A 27,429-nucleotide genomic window follows, 5' to 3' on the forward strand; every position below is an offset into this window, starting at 1 on the left:
CGCGTAAAATATAATAATATATGTGTGAACGAAATCGTATTTATTTTTCTCTCTATAACATAATATACTAATTTATCCACCGCGCACATAATGATACGGTTATAGACAGGTGGTTACCTATATTGTACGCGTATACCTATATCATTGGCTACAGTAATAATATTATGTGTTTTATTGAAAGCGGTACCTACTTAAAACCACATTATACGTGATAGATAAAAACCGTGCAGCGCGATGCGCGTCGTCCCTCGTATACATGCTATAATATTATAACTGCAACGCAGATGACTTTTTCATAATATATACCTAACGGCATACAATACGTGTGTAATTATTTATCATCATGCGCATGTTTACGTTTTATTTTAATTTGGTGGTCTATCAATTGATTTCCACGTGTAGTATATTATAAATCGGTATTAGATAGGTACCTGTACTACGATATTATCGTCATAACTATTTAATATTGTCCGAGTCCTCTTAGAACATTAAATGCGCGTCCTTTCGGCAACCCAACAAGTAATAATCCATTACAACTATATAATATAATATTCAGTTACAACACTTCCGATCGATACACGTATTATTGGATGTATTAAACTGTAAATATACACGCGTAATCGTGTAGTAAACCGCACTACATTGCTAATAAATATTATTTTTAACGATCTAACTGTACACAAACAATTTTATGAGCGACAGCTGATTATTCAGATTGACGGACGTCTGATGGCTGCAGTATATTATATTCGCAGGCACGTGTAGTATATTAATCGGAAACCGGTAGGCGGTAGGTAGGTAGGTAGATCGCGAGAGTGCGAAAACCAGAAAATATTGTAGAAACGCCAAGGGAAGACAATGATGTATTTTTGCAACGGATTTTATAGCTTCGGGCAGAAGTGACACTGTTAAAATATTATAATATAGTGGGCACGTTGAAAAAAAAACCAATCGATATATGTATTTATCTTCTTATATCATACGTTTTAAACGAAGGTGTCTTTCTAATGGTCTTACAATTTTACTAGGTCTGAATTCGAAGATAATTAATAGCAACGATTAGAGTAATAGGGTGTAAAAAATATGTAGCGTATTATATTTTTTTTAAAACCTCACACGACGAGCGACGAGAAATTTTTTTTTGCAAATTAATTAGCAGCAATTTGCTAAGGTTCAGGAAGCTCTGATGTAGTGAAATATTTATTTTAATTGACGGCAGACTCGTTTAAACTAGTTTTTCGATCGTTATTAAACATATTTTTGTTGAGAGTTGAGATCATTAATTTTCGAAAAATTAATAATTACAACTATAAATTATTTCACGTATGCAAATGAAATAGAAATATGAAAAATCGACATTTTCAGTATCAGGTTTTTGTACTACATGCGATCAAAATGAACTAGAACGTTGTATAATATTATTAATCAGTTTCGACAATAATTATATTACATAACTACGTATTATTGGTTTTAGACTAGACTTCAATAAATGTAGCATTGTATTAAATAAAAATATAAAAGGCGTAACATCTAGAATTTCTCCAAATGTTTAAACAGACCGATATATTTTCTTTTCTATATTTTATAGAATACATTTTTCATCTATAAAATACTACGCGTGTCATGATCTAAGATTTATTACAAAATATCTCGATTTGTCTGTTTATTCAGCGTTAGCGTTACTTTCTCGAAACTTTTACTGTAGATAAAATATAAACGGGAACGGAAAATCCAATTTTAAAAAAAATATTATTTATTATTAGACTACCAAGTACGAAGTACATAATATTAAGACTTATTTCTTTTTAAACTTTCATATTGTTATTTAGGATCATATTAAATCCCGCGTAGTAATACAATTTATTATTTACTTTTTAGTATGTCATATCGATAGTAAAACTTGTTTCAAGTGTTGACCACTATTATGGTCGATTGTCAATATTATTGAAATCGTTCTTACATTGCATACAATATTCACAATATTGTACAATACCCATAATGTTTGTGTTTTGTTTGTTCTCTTATTATTTCTATTAAAGTATTACACACTTGCACTAATCTCAAATGTATTATGGATTATAATAATTAATAATTCGTAACAATGGTATACGTACTATTGCGGTTATAAAATGTTGTCATAATAAATAATGTACTCGGCCGTTGATGGATCAATTAAGTATGTATCTCGATACCAATTTCGTCGCTGACATTTTTGTAATATTAATAATTGTTTTTATGACAGCGTTAAAGCTTATAATTGCAGTAGAAAATATGAATCTATACTAAAGAGGAAAGAGATAATTTATTACGATTTAACATTTAACCAGGCAACTATATTTTTCCATTTTTTATTTATCTCTCGCTTTTACTGCAACGCCAGTGTATTAGTATATTCTTGCAACTATCTGTAGGTATTTGATTTTATTGTTATATTTGTAATGAAGAATGATATTATTACGTAGTATACTATAAAAATGATTTTATTTTGTCAATTGATGGAGTTTAAAAAAAATTGGACATCATAAACGAATGTATTATAGTTCTTCATTGAGGGGAAAAACGTTTCAACAGCTTTATTTTGTATAGTTAAACATTAAAAAACAATATTATGAATAAAAGCCTTAACATCTCCGATTCGTTATTTTTAGTCACCACCAAAATACATTTTATTAATATGATAGTAATAGTTTTGAACTGGTTATAATAGTATTATGAACTTAAATATTGTGTCGATATTACTCGTTTTATCCACCCCAGGGTTATAGTAATAATAATAACATAATGCCCAGTGTCGTGCGTTTAGAGAGTGAAGTGAAACTATAAGCAGTTCATACACATATATACGTATAAGTAAATTAATTGTCGTCGAACGTTAAATCGTTAAAACATTGTTACTCAATTATCTGGTTAAAGGTATTATTCAAACGTAGGTACGACCAGAAAATTCGCTCATCCGTAAATAACCATTAGGAAATACATATTATATATATATATATATATATATATAAGTATCGAGTATCCAAGCATACATTTAACATAATGTATATATACATATTATATTATAACTATCGCCGCAGACTCGGTTCATGTTTATCCTTAATTGACAACAATATACGTACTATAAATAAGACCAGCGGTCAAAAGTTAGAGGCGTGGAAAGAAAATCGTATAATGGAAATGAATAAAAATATATGCCTATATAATAATAAATCGATGTATATTCTAATTATTGTAAGTGTGTATATTGTTATAATGCGCACGATGAACAGGAGACGGACGGACGAGGTCTGAGTGCCTGACAACAATTATAATAATAATAAAAAAAAAACGGTTAAGGTGTGACAATAATAACACATGGTGTAATAGTATTAATAAAACACGTATACAAAATTTGTTATCAACACTCAATACGTATTGTAGTGTGACCGTTTCCATCGACGTGCTCATAGATTCGGTTCATTCATAGCGCCGAGTACGCACCCACATCAATACGATATTAATACTTACGCTCCAACTATGATATTATTATTATTATTATTGTTATATATTATTATTATTATTATTATTGTCTTGCCTTGTACGGCGTATAATATCCGAGCGCCGAGCCGCCGACCGGCGCATCGGGGAATCGTGAAATTGCATCACGGTTCACATATAATCACATCACGTCATAATAAATAATATTATATTATTGTCGACCGCTGTCCTCGTTATTATTGTATTATATTATTTTTTTAGGTGGTGCCATCGATTTATCGATCGAATTGTCACGCTGCGAGTTCGATAATATTATTATTATTATTATTATTATACTTACTATGCGACGCACTATACAATTCTTAATTGTTATGCTCGTAACGTGTATTATACAGACGCGCGGTCAACTGCCCCTCGTCCCGCGGAAAACGGTACATCGTCCCGTGAAAAAATTGTACATTTTGAATAAACGACACTGGGACACGACTATAGGTTACAGCCGCATCGCTTTAAACGCAATTGCATCGGTTAGATATCGTCGCGGTTGTGTGTAAATGTATAATAATTATTATGTTATAATATTAGACATTTTATTATGTATACAGCTAGTGCAGTTCTCGGACAACTGGTCGTTTGTTAATTTATTGTTTATTCTGATAGCATTGGCGCTATTAACGCTGTAGGTAATTCGATCATAATTTTTAGTATTTCAACACCTTGCATGTGTTGCTTGTTATGTACCTACTTACTTCATAATATCGTAATAATATGATATAATAAAATGTATTTCAGTTCGTCCCGGATTAATAATAATTTATTATCCTGGAGTTTGACTATATAGTTTTCATTAGTTTTTATATACTGAGTGATTCATCAAGCATAATCATCTTTATTTTCCCACGCGTTTATTTAAATTTGGTTTTTGCTTGCTTAATGATCTTATTTTCAAATATTTAGATTTAATATACTTATAATATATAATAAGTACCAGACAAAATTTTAAGAATTATTATCCTTTGTATATATACTTTAATAACTCGTAATATATGCGTATATAATTGTTTGAATTCTGAATTAAATTTTAAATACATCAACATTTTCAAAAAAAAAACATTTGCTAAACAAAATTACAGTAAAAAAGATGGTTATTATTTGAAAAAATAAGTTGATATCGCTATGGTACACTTCTATATTATATGATTTAAAATACTTAGTATTTGAAAATATGGCCTTCAGATACCTATACTTAAAAATTATAAAAATCAGAATTTGAATAAATTCATTATTACATAAAAAAAATAGGTACCTATGCTTGATTAATCACCCCGTATAATTTATATTGATACTTACCACTAGTACTACTTACTTATAAATTATAATTTAATGTTATGTAGTTAACATGATATTATAATATGATTTAGCTCGGAATTATCATTTACTACTAATTGGGCAAAATGTTATTGAAAATTTAATTTATAATGATTAAATAAATATTTGATTATATGTAATCAATGTTTCCAATTACTATTCGAGACAAATACATTTAGTCATACTAATAATTAACCAGTTGACCATTGACGTATAATTTAATACGAGTATGTAAGCTCATAAAATGACCATGGGAGGAAACCTATATCCGACGTTCAACTATCCCCTCTTGACTCCTCCGTTGCGATCAAACTGCATTTTTTTAATTGTGTTATTGAAAACCATATAAATATATTTAAACATAATTTCAACATTAGATATATTTTCATATATAATAAACACATTGCACACACACACGCGCATAATATGTACCGGTTGATCGATTTAATAACTTAACAATCATTATTTAAAAATGTATTATCTAACTTTTATGAAAATATTGTTTTTACTTTTTTTCATCGTAAATTTGTTGTTTACTGTTTTTAATTTTAATATGCATGTTTAATTCCTTATTCTAAGCAGAGTATATTTTATTTTTAGTATTTCGAATTATGGATTAGTAGTTTATGAATTATAACGTTTTAATATTTAAACTTTGCTGTTTTGATGACCTCATAGTGTAGCCAGTACATTAAACTGCTTGAAAAAAATTTAAATACTTATAACATTTATAACTTTATAAATATAACTAATAAACTACTTGTCCCAAAATTTGATTTTTAGAAATCGAAATACTCCGAATAATATTCTGCTTTGGAATATGAAATAAAAAAATATGTTATCATTCAAAAGATTAAACATTTTATAAAAAAAATGTTGTTTTATAACAACTTAAAATTATGCAAAAGAAATATTTTCTAAAACGTGAGTGTTTAATCAATTAATAAGTTTTACGTTAAATTGATTGCTCTGTATATTATATTATATTATATGGTGGTGATGATTTGTGTTTGAGAAGCTATATTATAATATCAGAACTTCACAATATTTAAAAAAATTTATAATCTTTATGTGTGGTTTAATTTTAATATTATTTTTGAGGATAAAATATGTACTTATATACCTAAATAATGTAACTACCTATAATATCTACAAGTCACAGCACTTCAAAACCTACACTAATAACAGTGCCCGTATATTATGTTATGATTATCATATTATAGTTTTTTTTTATTGTGCCTATATTTGTGGGGATTTATTGCTGCTAGTAATATACACATATATTATATATAATATTACAGAATCGGTAAAAAGATTATAAGAACATAATATTATACGCAGGTATTAGGTGTGTGTATAAAGTATAAAACAAGGTGCGCGGCATCACGTCGTATCCAATTAGTTCTGCTGGCGCTGGATAATAATAATGAATGTCTCGAGATATATTCTAGTATATATCTTTGCGCTTGTGTATGTGTGTACTTGGCGTCCGGCGAATCGCTGCAATGTATGTATAATGTATATATATATATATATTTATATGCGTTGTAGTGATATATATGTATACAAATTACATATATATGCCTCCGGTCGATGCGGGGCTATGTGTTCACAATATACCTACATATAATATATAATATTATATAAACGATTTTTTCTCGATCCTCCGATATTCTCGGATGCTGATAGGTAAGAAGTCACGTTGCTCGACGGAATGGAATAGCACATAAAATACAAAGAAAACCCATTATTATTATTATTATTATTATTTTTAATGAACTGGGGTGTTTTTGTTGTATTCATTTATTTAATTTATACTTTTTATGTAAGTGCATTCTGTTTGACGAAACAATATCACTCATTTGTATAATATAATACATGTACTTATGATAATATTTAAATGCTCCGCTATTTACTCTTCTTATTTATTTATCATAGTTATCTGCAACACCTATATTCATTGAAAAAAATGCAAAAGTTTATACAGTCTAACCGAAAGATTTGATCGTAATTAACTACCTACTCGTATTTTTTAATGACAAATAACCGTGATTTATGTACCGTTTGCCATGTTGTGATCACAAGGTGATCGTTACAATTTATTATACGCACGATTAGTTTTATTTCATTTTTAAGAAGTGATAAATTTTTACTTGACATATTAATTTTCGATTTTGTATTATAAAATTGTGGATATTATATTAATTAATTGAGATATCCTATACCTATGTAAAGTTTATTTTTAATGGCCGACGAAGCTAAATTATGTACGCTTAACTAAAAAATTATAATTTCATAACAAATTAAGTATATACCTACCCGCTACCTATATAATATACATCATCTATTTTAATAACTTTAAAACCGGTATTAATACTTGTACATTTTGTAGTAAGTTTGCATAATACAGTCGTATAAGTATATTCGTATAGTATAAGTTGACACAATATTATATTATATTTTGCCTTTTTATACACATAGGTACAACAAACCAGATAATAGAACGCGTGTATATAATATAATTATTGTAGCGCGAGTTATTTGAATATTGTTCGTTCAAATCGAACGGAGCAAATGCAATTAAAAATATACACACACGTACGTATATAAATAAATAATATATAATATGCGTTCGAATAACGTGTAGGCGGCAAGTCGTAGGTATATATATAGTTCCTAAAAAACGGGCCTCAAACGCAATGATATATTTCTTTCTCCGGATTGTATCGTAATATATTGTTGCCGTACAAGCAACATATGACGTGTGCCTATTATGACGGTTATAATAATATTTATCGAGAAAGGCGAATAATCGAATGTGTACTATACACGAATGCGTTACGACAAAATGATACGGCGAACGACGCTATCGTCCAGAATCGTGTGACGTATGCGTTGTCTGGAAAAACAACGCCAAATCGTAAAAATATGTTATGTCTTGCCGAGAAACTCGTCACCGACGGACGGGCGAAAGGGGTTTATGTTGGGAACGGAGGGGTGGGGTCCGAGCACATAGTCCGCACGATTTATCTGACGTGACACGACAAGCCGCCGCACGAACGGACGCCGCCCGCGAAAGGGTTGCTGCAACGTCGCGTGTAAGAGATTAGTAAAATATACCTAACCAGTTATAATATCGTTGTTTATGTTCTATTCTCCTCCCAGCATCGCACCCTAAACCCGGACCCGCCACCGCCGGCGGCAACCCATGTAGGTTTTCCCCGTGCACATGGCGTGTAAAATAATGGTGGTGAGTTTTTTCTTTCGATCCAAAGACAACAATTCGATCCCGCCCACGGATCGTGGATAAAAAAAAAAGATGAAAAATATCCCCACGTATATAAGACATGCAGTCAAAACGGTTTCGAAAACGTTCGGATATTTCACGGCTGTGCCCGAACCATATACACAAAAAAAATATCGAACTTTTCAACGTCCATCATCGCCCGTATTATCATTAATATAATATATCGTGATATAGTGTCGAATGACGTACGTGTATCTTTCCCCATCGTCGACGACTTAACATGTGGGTTCACAGACGAGCATTTTCTCGGTACGTCGGTATGTGTGTGTGTGTACCGTCCGGAGTAATAAAAATACCGAATTCATCATACGTTGCTAGGTACGGTATATTATCGATGTCTTGGTAAATATAATTATTACACATTATAATATGCGAGTTAGAAGAACGAGAAAAAAATCACCCATCGTATTATTATATAGTTGTACTAGTTGTAGGTGGTACCCACGACGATTTGATCTGCTATTTTGTACGTATTTACTGCAGGTTGGGTTAGGTTAGGTGATTTTGGAAAAAAATATTATTGAGAAGGAATAATTTTGTGAAAATGTTGATATATAAACTATAAATTATCAACTTTATATTAAACAATACATGGATAATACAAAGTTAATACATTTTATGGTTAATTATAAATAATTGCTTAATCTTTCAGATGAATGGACGATAGTGGGAAGGGAACTCTGCAAAAGTTATTATGGTCCAACTATGTTCGTCCGAACTTTATAAGCTATTATTTTTGTTCAATATAAATTCAAAATTAATTATAACTTTTATGGAAATTAAATTGCATACGGTTATCAAATAAAAAATTAAAGTAGTCCATAATACATCTATAAAATATTATGAAAATGATCAAAAATAGTAAAATAGAATATATTTTTCGGTAAAAGTTTAAAGTGTTGCAAATACTTCAAATGAAAATCTCAAAACTGACAAAAAAACCGTTTATAGTCAGTTAAATGGGCATCTATGTGTCTAACATTTAAATACAAGAACAATAAAAAAAATAAACGTGACATAATAGAGCAGTATAGACTACAAATGTAAAATGTTCGATGCCATCGACCCGAAATACCACCCCAGCGACCTTTGACCCCATTTGATAGACTGAAACGCCGACCGACCGCGGGGCCTGTTTTACATGGTATATTATATTGTTTGAAAAAATAAATTTCGGATTACATAATAATATAACTTAATACTATTAATTTTATATTGTGTTCACGGGCGACGTGACAAAAACCTCAACCCACGCGCGGTGCCGATTCGCCGCGTTTTCCGAACAACGATTTTCAATTAAAATGCCACTTTTGATGTGTACTATATAACATAACGGGAAACCGCAACCGTGGTATACGAAACCATTGGCGCTGCAACGGTAGCATTACACACAAAGAGGTCAAAGGACTCGAGTTACCACGCGGTCCAGACTAGCATTTTAAGCTAAGTACATATATATTTACAGGGTGATTCTATTTTCAAACACACATTATTTCAAAATCTTTTAAAGTTTTTGAAAATATTATTTTTACATAATTTCCAGACAAAATAAAACATTTCTTTAAAAAAAATTAAATTATATTTTTAATATTTTGATCATTATAATTTTTAAGTTTTTTATTTTTTATTAATGATTAACATATTTTTAGATTCATAATCCGAAGCAAAATATTTTTCGGGGTATGTCAAGAAAAAAAATTCTTAATTCGGACGAATAGTTTATGAGTTTAAGGTTATAACTATTTAAAGTTTTATAACTCATCAATTACTCATTCAAATTTATATTTTTATTTATAACAAATATTTCAAATAATATTCTGCTTCAAAATATAAATTAAAAAATATAAGATATCATTAAAAAAAGTAAAAACTTAAAATTATAACGATAAATTCTGTTTTCTTCAATTGGAAATTATGTAAAAATAATATTTTCAAAAACTAATAGATTTTAAAATAATGGGAGTTGTTTATAAAAGAAACACTCTGTACATATGTATAGTAGACCTGAGAATTGTGTCAACCGTTTATCGGTTCGAATTCAACATATTTCACATCGGTATACAGTTGATACTTTGGAAAACGAGGAGGTTCTCAATTAGCAATAATTTTTAATAGAAAATTGGAAATTCTGTACACACCTGTATATATTCTTTTGAAAATTTATGGATTGTATGTGTATTGTGTGTGTGAAGAGAGGAGGGGGGTGAATATTATTTCTTTATTATTATTACCTACCGTATTTAAAGTTGAACAATATCCGTAGAATAATAGATAAATAATGTAAATAGGCTATTGTCATCGTCGGATCCGGCATACTTGAAAGTGGCTTTTTATTAGTTAATAATTATTGATTCTCAAATAATAAAAATAATGAAGTAAAAATAATTTGGTAATAATTATTAAGAATCTTTTTATGATATTATTATTACTAAATATAATTACTAATCAGATTAATGTAACAAATACATAATGAAGTTATTAAAATGATAAAACACTTTCGTGATTAACTTAAGTGATAATTTATTAATTTCTTAGATAACAATAATGACATAAAATCAGGAATCAACTTGCGTCTGAAATCCATGTAGGCAAATAACATATAAAAAAAATGTACTTGACCAAATTTTTTTATCTTAGTCACAACTTATCAATTCATCAACCTGCATGCATGAATGGGCACATTTTTGTACACACATAAAGTTATTAAGTTCAGCACTTAAATATTGTCTTGTGATGATTAAGATTTTGAGTCCAGCCATATCCACTAATCAATATTGCAAATTATTACTTAATAATATTTATATATGTTAAATATTATTATTATAGTTAAATCATGATTTTCAACGACTTCAGATGACGACTCTCTCGTCGATGACTTAGACTTTCGGTTCTTACATCCACCTATACGGTGCGGAAGTGCATGTAATATATAATATTCGATACTTTCAATGTTCATTTTTTTTATTATTATTCACTCAATAAATATACATCATATCGAAGATCGTAAATTATGTTATAACATTTTATATTGTATATTTGTATACATAAGTAATTATTTCAATCGAATATTCTGTCCTCCTCTCAATGAGGATGTTTTTATTTTTTGGTCTACGACGGTGAGAGGTCTAGTGTAACCGCAATAATGACCGGTCGATTTGATGATAAACAATATTAATAGTGTTTAAGATTAAGACATACATCGTTATTTAAAATGTATATTACGGTAACGTTTATAATGTATTATGTTTTACCTTCGCGTGTTTGTAGTTTCTAAAAAAAAAAAATAGAATGAAATAATAAAATCGTGCACAATTTTCTATTTTGAAATGTCAGGGTTCGATGATTTTTACTTATAGATTATTAAGTGTCTTACTACTCAATAAAAACATAATTATTTATTCTTATTTATTAATGAGTAAGTTAGCAACTCAATTCGTAACGTAATTTATTTTTCCGTGTATCATAATTTATAACTACAGTATTATAGGTATATAATAATATATAGATAATATTGATTGAAAAAATAAACACGACCTATTTATATGATATTAATAAAACATTTTTAGTATATTACATAATATTGTATTAAATAATGGTATCAAATATTTAAGTGTTTAGTAAGAAGCACAATAAGTACATATTTTATTTTTATAGAACCGATTGATTCTTATGATATTATTATGTGCATATTTGATACTTCGATTTTTAGACATAATATATTGTAAAATAAAACAGTTTTTGTTCAGAAGTATCTATAAATTATTATACAAACAAAAATATAAATAAAATTAGTATATATTAATATTAATTGAGGGTGTTTTAAACATTACATTATATACCGTTGGTCTATTGTTATAATTAATAAAGAAACTAATAAAAATAGTTTAGTTACCAATTTATCCAACAACATCCATTGGCTCATATAAATCATCAACAGTTCTTATTTGTTTTTTCTTTAACTTAGGTTTTAAATAAATATTATGGTTATTGCGATCAGTTTTTCTGCATCGGTAATATCGATTTGTAACCGGAAATAGTCACCTATAGTCATTCAATTTTTTCACAGTAATTATAATATTATTACGAGTACCTACATAATATCTATATTACAACCATCTTTTCATAACAAAAGATCAATGACCTCGTATTGTGAACACAAATCAAGACTTTTATTTTAATAGCAACACTTATAATGATTAACTAGCTCAAACCAAAAAAAAAAAATAAATAAATAAATAATAATAAAATAATACTATTTTTGTTTCCTAAGTTCCTCTAAATATGAAAACAATTCAGTTCAATTTTGTAATATTATATATAATTTATTGTCTTATTATTGGAAGTACATTTTTTAATCCAACAATTTAACAAATTAATTAATACAAAAATATTTCTTTACAGATTCTTTAATTAAAAAATAAATAATGTTAACTTTATACTTTCAGTATAACTTGAAATTAATAAATAAATATATAGTTGGTGTTTAAAAATGAAAATTTCAAAACCAATTCCTATATTTGTATACGTAAATATAAATTAATAGATTAACAGTAATAAGTTTACCTATTATGGTATTATACAACGCAATACTTGTTTATAATATACTAGACCATTCGTGATTATCTGGAAATGGGCGTTCATGTTTCTAGATGCACCCAACACTGATTTAATGAAAATTGGGTCATATAAGATCAGAGTAATTAGTTAAAAAGTATAATCACCGTATTCAAATTTATCTATTACATGCATTAATATGATTTAATAAATTCTTAGTAAATCTTTCACTGTGAATTACCATATAATTATGATATGCCATAACATTAATACTATTTATTTTTTCCGAGTAAATTTATTAGCACAATGTGTGTATAAGGTGTATCTAAATATCTATAGCATCGATGTTATTTTTTAAATTTATTGTATTTGATTGAATAAAATCCACACGATGTTGCTTATCACAATAGTCGTATATGAATAATATTGAATGTTTCACGAAATGTTTGTACTTTTAATTGAATGTTCAAGTGAATACCTGACTGATGAAAATATATTTCAACCGCTCATCTTCTCGTAAAAAGAAAAAAACAAGTCAGTTGACCATATTAACGATAGGATGCCAAGACCGGAAACGCGTGTGATGTATAAAGTCAACAAGTAGGTATCTACTCATTGAAACATGTCGAGTGGCATAATATAATTCAAATAATATGTACAAGGCCTTCGTCATATGCGCGTGTCCACTTCTGCAGATTTCGTTGAGTTCGAATCGCGATGGTGTTGAAATATTGGTCTAGGTAAATAATATATTATTTACATTGTATTACATTGACTTTACTCGACAAAGTCGTTAGAGTTTACATGCTTTCGCAAGTTTGCGAAAACCTATCCAAAATCGGTAAAATCACTTAACAGATGACTGTGTAAGTATATTATATCGTAAATCGAAGTAATACGCATGACTTTACTATATATCTTAACACATTGTCGGACGGTAGAAATTATCAAAATTATTAAAAGCATGCCTAATTTAATGGATGTTCTAGCATGTGATTCTAGTACCGCAATATCAACATAATATTATTTACGTTATATAATTTAGTATATTATTATACAGTATACTTTCATATTCAAATACTAATTTACCATTATCAATTAGGTATATAATATTTACAACTTATATAAAATACGATTATCAGTACAAATAATAAAATATCTAATATTTGAATATAAAATATCTGTATAGAACATAATTATTTCAAGTAAATATAAATATTATATACTTTATTTTGTTAGTGTTCAATATAACAGTGGTGATTGATATTTCATGCGTATAGTAAAACTAAAAATACATTGAAAATATCACCGCTATTAAAGAGCAGTAGTTTCCATTTTCACTTGTTTTTTTTTTTTAGTATTAGACATTAGTATACCAATACCAGTATTATTCAAAACTCAAAAGTGTCCCCCGCAGGCATCACTAATCAACAATACTGCTATAGGTAGAACTTATTCATGACTGTCCGTCAATGTGTTAAGCGTATATAATATATTCTATATAATAAACTTAACGTGAAATATTATTATGTACCAACTATTCTATACATTTATTGAATGTCGGCCGTGTACAGCTATGCGTTAAACAGAATTTAATGGTTATTGGATACTATACGTGTACGAAATATCCAGAAACTCTCAAATCAAGAGTATAATGTTGTCGAAACGTTTTCGGACAACATATAATATATCAACAAACATAAATCAACTATCGTGCTTTCCTATAACAATAAATTGTAAACATCGTACTTTTTCGTGCGTATATATCTTTAAAAGACAAATTCGCTGTCGATCTATGCAATGTAATACAGTGGGTGTGTTTATAATTTATTTTGGAAATGATTTCGGTTTCTATACAGCCATATAAGTATTTGATGCTTTCCTTATCTCCACGCGTGCTTTCACTTTTTCGTTTGATCACCAACACCACGAAATTTAGACGCGCTCTGCAACTGCACCGGAAAAGTCCAAAGAAACGATATCGAAGCTAATGATACGAAGCACGACGTGCGCATAATATGGGTACAGATATTATAATACATGTCAAAACATAATGAGTTACGAGTAAAACGAGGCGGACTCGAGTCGTGCCAACGCGAAAAAATTCAAAAACCGATCGGAAGGAAATGACAATGAGAGAGGCGTATACCCGCGATCAATATACGTGCGTATGGCAGTTATGTGGTGCGTATAGTTATAATATAATATATATGTATACAAATTAAGATTATCGGCGTGAGTGATTTAAAGAGAAAGAAAGAATAGAGGAAGTTGCGATATTATCACAGTCATTAGATGATTATTAAATTATTATGTTCTTTTCGTGAGTCTATAACACAATGGATCGCCGTATAATTTTAATTCAGCACCATAATTCCGTATATAAGGATTACAACACCGTGTGGTCTGTAACTTAGGTATAGGTTTTTATTATAGTAATGTGTAAATACAGTGTGTTGTGTGTGTAGATACGTGTAAATGTATACACGGGCACACGGCTGATCAAAAATCAAAATATATCTATATAGAATTTAATTAAAACAATTTATCTATTAAGGTATATTTTGTCTATTAAATATTGTGTTAACAAGATTAATATGAATCATTTTGGTCATCCCTCCCATTCGAAAAAAATCCTACAACCACTATTGGGTAAAATTATATATCATAAAACGATAATAATACTTTTTTGGATATTATAAATAAATTGCGAGAATGAATGTTTGCTTGAATCAATTGTTGAATTCATAAATAAAGTAGGTATACCAATACGTACATTATTATGTAATATGTATTTTTTATTTATTTTTTATCAAAACAAAAAATGACTACATCCATGTGTTTTTATATAATATGTTTTTAAAACGTCAAATAAGTATTTAATAAAATAAAGAGGATAATACGCATATTTTATCATCATGTCATAACTCATAATATAGAAACCGACGGAAGACTTTACGAGCAATGAATAATTACGGTTTCGAACTTAAGAAATTGTTCATATTATCCTGCAATATTAAAAACAAACGTTAAATGTTAGTAAGTTGTGTAACGTTTGATTTACGATCGGGAAGTATAGTGCTTGTAAGCATCGCATACGTCAATAAAATGTATTGGTTTGCATTCGTATAGGTCTACGCAGGTACGCCTAAAACGTTTTAGTCGTATATAAATAATGTTTGTTGTTTATGTACAGTTGATATATATATTTTTGTGCTTACACATATTTTACTATAATAATGTACTGTGTAGAATTGTATAATATAGAGGTCTATGCGGTTTCGTTTCCCGCGCATTCGTGTATCGTATGTGCTACGAGTGTGACGTACCGGTTGGTATACCGCTATATAAATAATATAGGTAATATAATTAGTTTTATACACGTTCGTACGACCTATGCACCAATACAATCAAACAAGATCTGCAGTTTAGCTATTAGCTACTGTCAAGACGTTTGATTGATATATTATAGTGTCAAATAGAACAACGCGTCAATGTCACAAACGCCCTCGAGTGCGGGTGACGGTATATATACCTACTAAAATATAGTCATCATATTATTATCGTCGTTATTATTATTAAAATAATGTATAATCATTATTTGTTATTACTTTTATTGTAATCGATCCAGTACTATATAATGTATATCAAATTATTTTATATGGGTGCGATTTCGCGGTGTCCGTTTTTAGATTAATAAACATAACAACGGTGATCCCGAGGCGCACAATTTTCGTGACAAAAGGTTTTTTTCCGCTAGATTTTCAATGTCAAGTACACACATTCGAAAGAAAAACACACGGACTACGCGCGGTGTACGCTGCAGTACAATATAATAAATAATGATAGTAAATAATTGTGTACACCATATTTACTCTCACGCACACGTGCGCACTCACAACAGTGAAACTTCTAACATTCCACAGAATGTTTCGGTTAATACAGAATCACACAAGTGCTGCAGGTTTCTGTCACCTGTGCGTACCGTATAATAATATTATTTTAATCAAATATTTCTTGTGATTTTCCGTACGCATATCGTTGCCAGCCGCACAGACAAAAACTTAAACAATCGTCGATAAGCGCGAAATACGTTGTTGTATTATAATAGTGATCTATATCGTTATCGTATATATACCTAATACCGCGGCGGTAAACTATATAATATATCGAGGACAATAACAATCGGCGAGAAAAATGAAAATCGCATTATTATGTCTATAATATATTATATCTGTACCTAAGGTACAAAATATTATAATATATTCTCCTCGTGCAATCTCTATATTCGCGTTCCGCACGACTAATATCAATATAGCGCAGGAAACACAACGCTCACTTAAAAAATTGTCCTTTTCGTTTTTCTCTTATATGTATACCATTTTTAGACGATTTGTCTTCGACCACATGGATCTCGATTAATGAATAATATTTTTCACAAAAAAAAAAAAAATAATTATAATAAATACGCCATTGCACTTAACGGTGTGAAATAATAATATAAGTATATCAGTGGCGTATTAAACCGTTTAAACCTAAATGACTACCTACTACCTACAAACTACTAATAAAATGCACGCGATGTGGTAGACTGCTAGTAAATATACATATATAGTTAATAAACGTTAACCGTTTGGATTACATCTTATTGAATCCGACGGGGATAAACCGGAACTTATATTATACGATGTACAGTATAGTTGCGCGTAATAGTCTTTCGAAATTTAGAAAATTCTCATGTTACATTTAAATCAATTATCATCTTATTCTTAAACGGGTGTTAAGCGAAATATTCTCATATTTATTTTCATTAGTGTCTAGTGGTGTTAGTAGGTAGGTAGTAGATACTAGATACTGATTATATATAATATATTATTACATAATTATTTAACAACGTTAAATCAAAACGTATAAACTGTTTAAATTCGCGACACCGCGACTAACAATAAAATAAAAATACACGATTATATGTTTTTAATTTTCATACGAACGCGGAATTGCCAAAGCCAAAGTGCCGACTATTGGACAAGTGATAAACGACCGACTGTAATCGTGAAATATATTTGTTTTTAAACATCAATGTTTATTTTAGGTATAGATCCGGTCCTGATTGCATGATCGCATGTTTTATCAGACTCCGTTAAAATGAAGTTCTGTCGGTTTCATTGAAAATTGAATAGGTACTGATGATGTGTATAGAGGTACATTAGCATCGCCGACCTTTATATAGTAGTCGCCTTAAAACGTATTTTTTTTATCGTTCACATAAAAATAATAATAATAATGAAATCTCAACTCAATCCACGACGATGCGTCCAACAATAAAAGATAATTGAAAATGGTCTGTACATCACTTTACTGCACGTGGCGCTTGGTTTTTTTATTATTATAATACATTAATACTTATACATATACTCTACATTAGAAAGCAGTTCTTGAATATTTTGTATAGATGGTATGAATACATTTTACCCGTATATATATACATATAATACAAAATGAATTTTATTGGTGAAAAAAAAAGTTTTATAAACGTAATAGAAACGAAAAGATCAATTTTACTAATAAATGTATTTATTCATAATAATTGTTGTTGTAAAACATGCGTAATACAAGTTTGATTTAATCACAACATATGTAAACTACAAGCTACAGCTGTCGTGCTACGAAAAAAAATAATACCTCACGTATCGGTATTATGCGATTAAAATAACAGACTGCGGTGGATTATACGATGACGATTTATATCCGATTTTACGACGTACCGATTTTTTCCATTTTTGTACAGACAGACAATCGACAAACATAAATTTGAAAATAATTTTACATCGAATCAATGAAATGGGCACGTCGTATCGTATACGATTTAAAAACGCCATTGTTACTGCAACTCACAACCAAATATATAACACTCGGATAGGCCTGTCGTACATTGCATCTCGCAAGAAAGTATACATTACAGGAACGTATTATTATATAGTGTATGGTAACCGTGTGAAAAGTCAAGTCTTTTTATTTTTGATATAATATTGTATACACAAAACGTAAACGCGTTCATAAGTATTGTAACAAAACGAAAGCGTTATCGTAATAATATTAATATAGTAAAATGTGTGCTATAGATACTACGATATATGTATGACTGTAGTATGAGTGCATGACTATATTATACAGTTATATTATTATTATATAGGCGTACCTATATACCTACCTTAATAATAACTAATAAGTAATAATAGTATAATGACGTCGTAATGCCTGAACGAAACTTAACTTTTTTATCGCACATATCCTATGATTATTATTATTTTTCATAATATGTACACTTTAGCTACACACATATATGCGTTCCACAAAGATTTTTTTCATATGAATTGTCGCTCGCGAGGTAATAATAATATAAATTAATCACATTAATCATGTACCTATATAATATCCCTATAAACTCTCGACGTATATGTTATTATAATAGTTCACACTGCGCCGTCACGACGAGTACTCGTCTAGCTATGTGTACGATGAATCGACTTCGATATCTTAGGTTGTGTATTACTGACCTCGGCGGCTCGGCACGCGTATCGTACAAAATAATTCGTGTTGCCCCCGACGTGCAGTGTTTAGCCCTCGGCGGCCCAAAAGTGGTCGTTTTCGAATTTATTACCGTATTAACCTATAGAGTCGGACCGTAACATTTTCGTCGTTATACACTTGTGGTTCGTTCGGCGTTCGTATAATCCTTTCACACGCACTCGTTTTCATGTATAATATCATACATTATAATAATTAATAAGTATATGACGCGTGCAGGTATAAACATGCATGCTGTGAGAAACGACGAGAGATGTCCGATAAACCGATCGGGTAGCGATTTTTAACGGATCTTCTGTGCAAAGAGTTGTATTTCACAACTTTCTGTTGGTTATTTCTTACCTCCGTGACCAATTTCGATGACCCGAAACCTGGTAACCAACATTGGAATGATATTCATTTTTCGATTTTTTACGTATACATTGTACACGGATTGTTTTGTATACTGACTGCGCGCGGTGTCTATCACATTCTTTATCCGTTTTTGAAAAATAATAACGCACTAATGACCACCAAGAATATATTATTATTGAACATGTACGTATACTAGGCATACGTGTATATTGTATTGTATATATATATATATATATATGTCTTCACTAATCACGCAGTCCCTTGTTATACAACCGCAGCCTATGTCGACACCTATAAACGACGATACCTTTACGCACAGGTAAAATTATTGTAATAACACGGCGGAGATGATAATATTAAATAATGAACGTGATGCGCACGTAACTTTAACCATATACCTAGTATAATATAATATACATAGGACGTGTGCTTGACGAGAACTAAATTATGTTTAACACGTTATACGGTGACTGGACCCACGTCTGTAATATATAGATCACACTCGATCGTATTTTCAGTCTAAACCAGTTACCGGGTATACACGATGTGTCGATATATACTTAATATACGTAATCATCCGATTCATGTATTATATATGTAAGTATGTATCGACATTATAGAACGTTTACATACCTCGTAAAATTATAACTTCGAATTTTAACGAAGTGTATCCCCATGAAAAGGTATAATTTCTTGTAATATTGTATAACAAATAAGTAATAACTATAATAACATTATATATGGATTTTTTTAAATTAAATCACTCAAACGTTTTTAAATAATGAAAAATGTTGGTTAGGTAAGCATTGCCAGAGTTTTAAATAATGTGTTTTAATTTAATAATATGATGAGGTTATTATTATTTTTTAATTGATAATGGCAATTGCCAATTAGTGTCATCGTAAAAGTGCCATTTACTATTTGACATTCCAATGCATTCAGTTAAATGTCAAATGATATACTCACTATACATGAGTTTCCAACTAAATCCCATGATTTTATCCAATACATTTATAAAAATGTTTCTAATACTCACCTGTACGCATTATTGCATTAATGCATTAAATGTAAATAATAAACGTAATGATTCAAGTACATAAATATATACAATAGGTACCTACTCCTACATGTACAGTACTTATAATACTTACGAATTAAAATTGTTTTCCTAATACATTCATAATACATATCAAGTAATTAATGATAATTTATCATCTATACTATTAAATTGAATATTATAACTTCTTAAATTCATGACGCAGACGCATATTGCAGGACAATTGAAAGAAAATCAAAAATTTGTTAACAAAAAATTTTTCCACTTTTCTAAATTTTGAGAGTAAAATGTTTGATGGTCGTACTATAATGTTGATAGGTATTTAACCATTTTAACCTGTTGACTTTATGTGGCGTACGATAATAATAATAAGTAATAATAGTATAATACATTTCTTGTTTCGCGACGTGTGATGATATGATGCAGTTATTACGTATTCGCTTCATTATTATTTTTTATACTTTTCGTTAGATGGTCCTCATGACAATACTGAATACATAGGTTCTAAATAAGGATATATATATATATATATATACGCGCGACGTATTTTTTTTTTATCATACAGGTGTACGTGAATTATAAGTAGTGAAAAGAAAATATGAAGAAAAAAAATACGGTGTACGAAAGAAAGACGGCGGCGGCCGTTAACAATGCTCTCGATAAAATGGCCTTCGGTCCAAAAACCGATCCGACTCGATTCCACGCGCTCGTCCTTATACAGTTACTTATTAATTTCGCGGGATGCTGCATGCGGGACCTCCGGGCACCACTACCATAGGTAATGCCATATATAACGCTACGCGTAATAATATATATGTACGTTCTTCATCTGTGTACGATGCAAACACGCACACACACACACACACTGCGCACGGTTATACATATCGTCAATTCGTTGAACTCCAAACTATCTATTGATTAGGTTCAACACCCCCGCCCCCATTGTTATTTGTTCATTACAATATGATATTATATCGCTGTATATATTTTATATTGACGATAATGATGCGATACATGCGCCTATAATAATACCTACCAGCTGTATTAGTATATATTATAACGTCGACGTGTGCTCAGGAAAAACGTGCCATATTTAAAATGTATGGTTTTTCATTGTTTGAACGTGTTATTAAATTTAAAATTCGAATTGGGGTAGTTATAAACTATATTTTTTATAAAACAAATGTAAACTTGAATCGCGATTAACGTACCTTTTTCGTTTTTATCATATAATAATTATCTCGCTGCAATGTCACTTATTAAACCGTTTGAATTCCACCACGACTGTCGGACGTACAGAATATTTATAATATATATGAAACAGCTGAGTGTACGTCGCGATTTCAAAAGCCGGAAACGCAATCGTTTAGGAATTTCGATTGTCCGCGTGTATACAATGCGACGTCATACCTATACGGTATACCGCAAGTGAGCCTAAGGGTTGTTTCAAAACAGTACGACTTGACCAATTCGTCAATGGAAAAAAAAAACATTTATTGTAGGCATATTGGCAATTTTTCTATAGCGGTTTATCATAATGTAATACTTGTGTACACTATACATTATGTTTTACACGTATCATACTGAAACTGAACTATATATAGATACACGTGCGAGTGTGCGACGCGTTCCGCGTGCCACAGTAATTATAGGTAACGACTTTCTGCAGTAAACAATATATGTATAATGCAATAATATGCAATAATTATTTAATTATTATTTCGAATTATTAAACATAACGATAATGCTATATTGTCTTTTTCACATGATTCGTACACTATATTATAACTATTATAATATTGCATGTTGACGTATTCGTAGCAATTGTGTATTATAATAATTGTATACTATTGTCGTATACGTGCTTCCAGCAAAACAGTTTATCATCAAATTAACTCAAAAAGCAGTCAGCAATGATTAAAATAGTATAAAAGTGTCATATTATGATGTGATAATATTTTGTCAATCAATAAAGTCATATATTTAGTTTTGTAAAAAAAAAAAAATATTTATATGGTTTTCAATCAAGTATATCGATCAATATAAAATTTAAAAAAATAAATAAAATGACTCAATTGATATCTTATATTATGTATACTTCATATTTTTTAAACGCCTATAATATTATGTTTACTATATTACTTTATAATAATATTTTGTTTTGAGTACGATTAAAAGGTTTTATATGTATAGTTATAACTTATAATTCATTTAGAGCATATAGAGTCGATAATATATTATTTTTATTCGCGTGGATTTATTTTCTATCATTTATCAGTGTAAGTACTGTAATCCCTACAACGATATGACACACGTACACGCATAAATGATATAAATATAATATAATATATAAGATGAAAAAGATTGAACTTCAACAAGACGACAAGTATTTATATTTGAATATGATCGATTGTCTCTCCGTTTATAACGTGTGTGCGAGCAGCGGGTATTATACATAACAATAATAATAATATTTATTTATTAATATATTGTATTAAGACATTACAATGTAATATTATATGCCTACCTATTATAGATGTTTTGACTGATGATAGACCCGTGTATGACGGCGGTGCGTGTGTGTTTTTGAAAGCCGCGCTCGTCACATTCACGATACAGATCCCCACCACCTCCGTGTGTAGGCTCTAGTGCTGGAGAAAGTTTGCAGTTTACGAACGGAAAAAAAATTATTATTAATAATAATAACAATAAAATAAACGGCGTATCCCTTTCGTATATACTTCTTATGAAGAAAGAACGCGTATTAAAGGTTAGGCTAAATGCGCCTAGTGTACCTATACGTTTATAAATTATATAATAATATATATAGGCGATAACTCGGCGAATTCGGATTCTGCAGAGTTGCAGAGTGGGTCGTATATTGGTTGTAATTTTCGAACAGTGTACAGCTGTTTGTATATATTTTGTATTAATTTATTACGTAGGTATATGATATAAAATATGCATACTTAAACTTCGCCGCGATCATGCCGTACCTACCGTGATCGCAAACAAGTAATAATACGTACAACGATAAAATATAATAATATGATGACAATTTAATGAGAAAATGTAACATACTACAAAAAAGTGTTGATTGTTATATTTTATTATGCTGACCTGGTGCATTTCGAAGACGCAATTCTCATTTTCAATTTAACATGCAGTATTTAATCGCGTTACGCAAATAATTATGACATTATTTTTGTTGAACACGATTAATTATAATATACTACGTCAGTATAGTACAGGTCGCGTTCATAAATATAGTATGTCTTTAGATTTGTTATAGTTTAACGAAAAGTTTATATTATAATATGTAACAAGTGTAGGTATGGTAAATTAATACTACGTAATAGAAATAATTTCTATATAGACTCGATGGGCCGCTGCCATATAATATAATCAAAATGTTAATAATATACCTCATTAGAAATTACTATACGAGAAGGTATATGATATGACGTGCATTGTAAACTATTAAGTTTTTCAAATATAATATTGACATTGATCTCTATTTTATAGTACATTACACCTTTTTTTTTATAATAAATCGGAAGTGTTGTGTATGACGTTTTCTTTTTATCGTATGTGTACCTATACAGGTTATTAGATTTCCGTGTATAATTTTTGCATATTCGATGACACAAGATCACCGGTTGTATTATAAGTTATTAATAATAACTTATTATAATTATAATTAAAATATAACAAATTTTAAGCAATTTAAATTATTCGTTTAAGTTTTATATCATCCTTAATTCAGTTGCAATACGGATACGCATATCCTCTTTTATTATTGGGGACTTCAGCATTATTGATGATATAGTCCTTGTTAAAGAAGATATACTTTAGATTTAAGATTAAAAAATTTTACAACAGGATTTACAATAAAAAAAATGTAATCAATTGTTGGTGTACATTGGAGAAGGGTTTCCACGAGCTGCATACATCACCTGCCATAGATTTCAGGGCAATGACATTTTTTATTTTATTCGCCCTTATGAATATTTCTGTGAATATTAATCTTATAAATTGATCACTATAAAAACTAAATCATGAAACTGATTAGTTGTCAAAAGATTAAAATGTTACTGTTCTATACAATATACATACAAGATGGTCCAAGATTAACATTGAAATTGAAATTAATATTAAAAGATTTATATAAAAAAATAATATTTTATTTGGGGAGGGGGTAAATGGTTTCTAAAATATAAGATACTTCTGTCTCAGAAAAGTTTAAGAAGCCCAGTGATATACTGATATATATGTTAATTATTTCATGTCCAATATAGAATTATTCAGTCTGTGTGTGTTATTTTATTATTTATCATTTTATATTTTTTGCTAATTTTTTACATAATTTGATCTTTGTTGAATAAAAAACACTTACTCATAGGTAACTAACATAATATTTATTATTTGAATGAATTGTTTTAACCCTCTGACAAGTAACGGCATTCTTCAAATTAAAATTGTATAGATTTGTATGTATATGTATTAAACATTTGGACTTCTAGAATTCTACGCTGTAAGCCAAAGTATTGTCAAGTTTTCAAGTTTTTATCTGAGATTGAATGTATAATGTCACTAAAATAGCATCGAGTCCTGTATATCAGTATGTTATATGAAAAATTAAAATGAAAATATATTAATAATTTGTAAATTTATTATGCTTAACAAACTGTATTACAGTTATTGTTGTATAAATAATAAATTCACTTCACCTGCGTCTTTGTCGGATTATTATGACGTGCTGATGTGTACAAAAAGTTGTTCCCGTCGACATCGTTATGTAACAATTTTAAATTTATAACCACGAGATAAATTGTAAATACATTTCTCCACAAATTAAAAATTAAAACAAAATTTCAATAATGGCACACCTGTCATGTCCTTGCACAGTTTGTCTAATCCTATTTATCATAACGAAAAAAAATTTAATGCGGTGACCGGTAGTTCCTGAAGCAATGTCATCATTGAGCAGCCATCGGCTTGAGAGAAAGCGCGAAGGTATATCGTAGGTATATTCGATATTTTAGAAGTATCGGTTTTTTTCCTGTTGTCATTACTAAAATTTAAAATCGAAAACTCGAATTTCTCAAACCCCTTCACGGGTGATATAGTATTACTGCGCGCGGTATGGTAGCGGTACATAATCGTATTACTGTTTTGATATATTATGACGATCGTCTGTCTCTCCATTTACGATATTTTTATTATTATATACAATGTACGTAATTCGTACCTATAGGAATAATCGTACGAGACAACCACTGCATAAAAATGATGTGATAATACGAGTAATATAGGTATAAGGTATAGATTATTATAAATAGATGTGTGACAGCCTGCATTAATGATGTTAAATCGCGGAATGACTGGATAGACAAGCGGTAAATGTAATATATACATATATATATACTTATACTACACGTTTTCGTGCAGTGGTCGAGAGAAACAAAATCAAAAGTGAAAAATATGATAATTGCTAGCAGACGGTGTACCTATAATAAATATAATATGCAATATTTATACATTTTAATCCTGATTTGTGATTGCATTCAACGCGCATTTGTGGTTTTCTTATTCGTTTTTTATCGTTTCAAGTTATAATTGTATAATAACATGACTACCTAATCATAATTTAGGAGAAAAAAATCAAATTTTCTCCATCTCTTGTATTGTTTATTACATACTATTTTAAATTTTTAAACTTTCATATCCTTTTAAAGATTTCAAGTATAGAGTCGCAGTGAAGAGTATAACTATATTGGATTTTAAAAATATGGCATAATATTGTCTCAAAAAGCGTATATCTGTAAAATATGGACAGAAAACTGTTATAAAAGAACACACTTTAAAAAAATAATTTTTAAATTCATATTGTTACAAGAAATGTTGCAAAAAATAACGGGAGAAAAAAACTGACATGGAATTCAAGAATAATAATAATAATAATATTATATATGTACTTTATTATAACGTATAGATATAATATTATAGCATCCGCGTTGACATTCCGTGTTTAATAGAATCTCTCTCAGTCTGGCGCTCTGCCGAGACGCTTTCGTCGTGGTTATTGAATTTCGTCTGCTGCTCCAGAGAATCCGGAATTAAAATCACCGCGATATTTAAAAATAATAATAATCATAATAATAATATAAAAACGTATAAAGTAAAAAAGAAACATCGTTTAAGTGAAAAAAAATTTAAGTGTTATAATAATATAATTAGAGGTAAGTATACTGTTTTGGAGTTGTAGCCATATTGTAATAGATAATGTGGCGAGCATACGAATATACTTTGATTGAGAAATCGTGAGTGAGACTCATCCGCCAGTCAAATGCATTACATCCGATATGGGTTTCTTCTATATATATTATGTATTTAATGTGTATGTAATGGACTCAATCTGATATGTATACGCACACAGTCAAGGTCGATAGGCATATACATATTATAATAATATATTATATTTTATAGTAGTAAAATATAAAACAGATTTTAATCGCGTCGTCGTCATCTTCAATGCTGCCACCTCCGCACACGTCGTTTTAGCCGTATCTAGTGCCTGATAATATTATACGAGTATTGTATTGATCACGGTATGTCTAAAATTAAAATCGATTTTTTTTTTTTTTTTGTTCGTTTCGATTTGTTCCGGTCCTCCGTGCGCATAATATTATATTATTATGTATACACCTATGTATGGTGCGCT

At 29.6% G+C, this 27,429-nt stretch overlaps 1 protein-coding gene across 1 annotated transcript in view; it reads left to right on the forward strand.

The window, feature by feature from the left end:
• Window positions 1-27,429, forward strand: part of LOC132920423 (ras-related and estrogen-regulated growth inhibitor-like) — a 76,077-nt gene that overhangs the window by 36,984 nt on the left and 11,664 nt on the right. The window lies entirely within an intron of this gene.

The sequence above is a fragment of the Rhopalosiphum padi genome, chromosome 2 (genome assembly GCF_020882245.1).
Source record: "Rhopalosiphum padi isolate XX-2018 chromosome 2, ASM2088224v1, whole genome shotgun sequence".
NCBI classification, from domain to species: domain Eukaryota; kingdom Metazoa; phylum Arthropoda; class Insecta; order Hemiptera; family Aphididae; genus Rhopalosiphum; species Rhopalosiphum padi.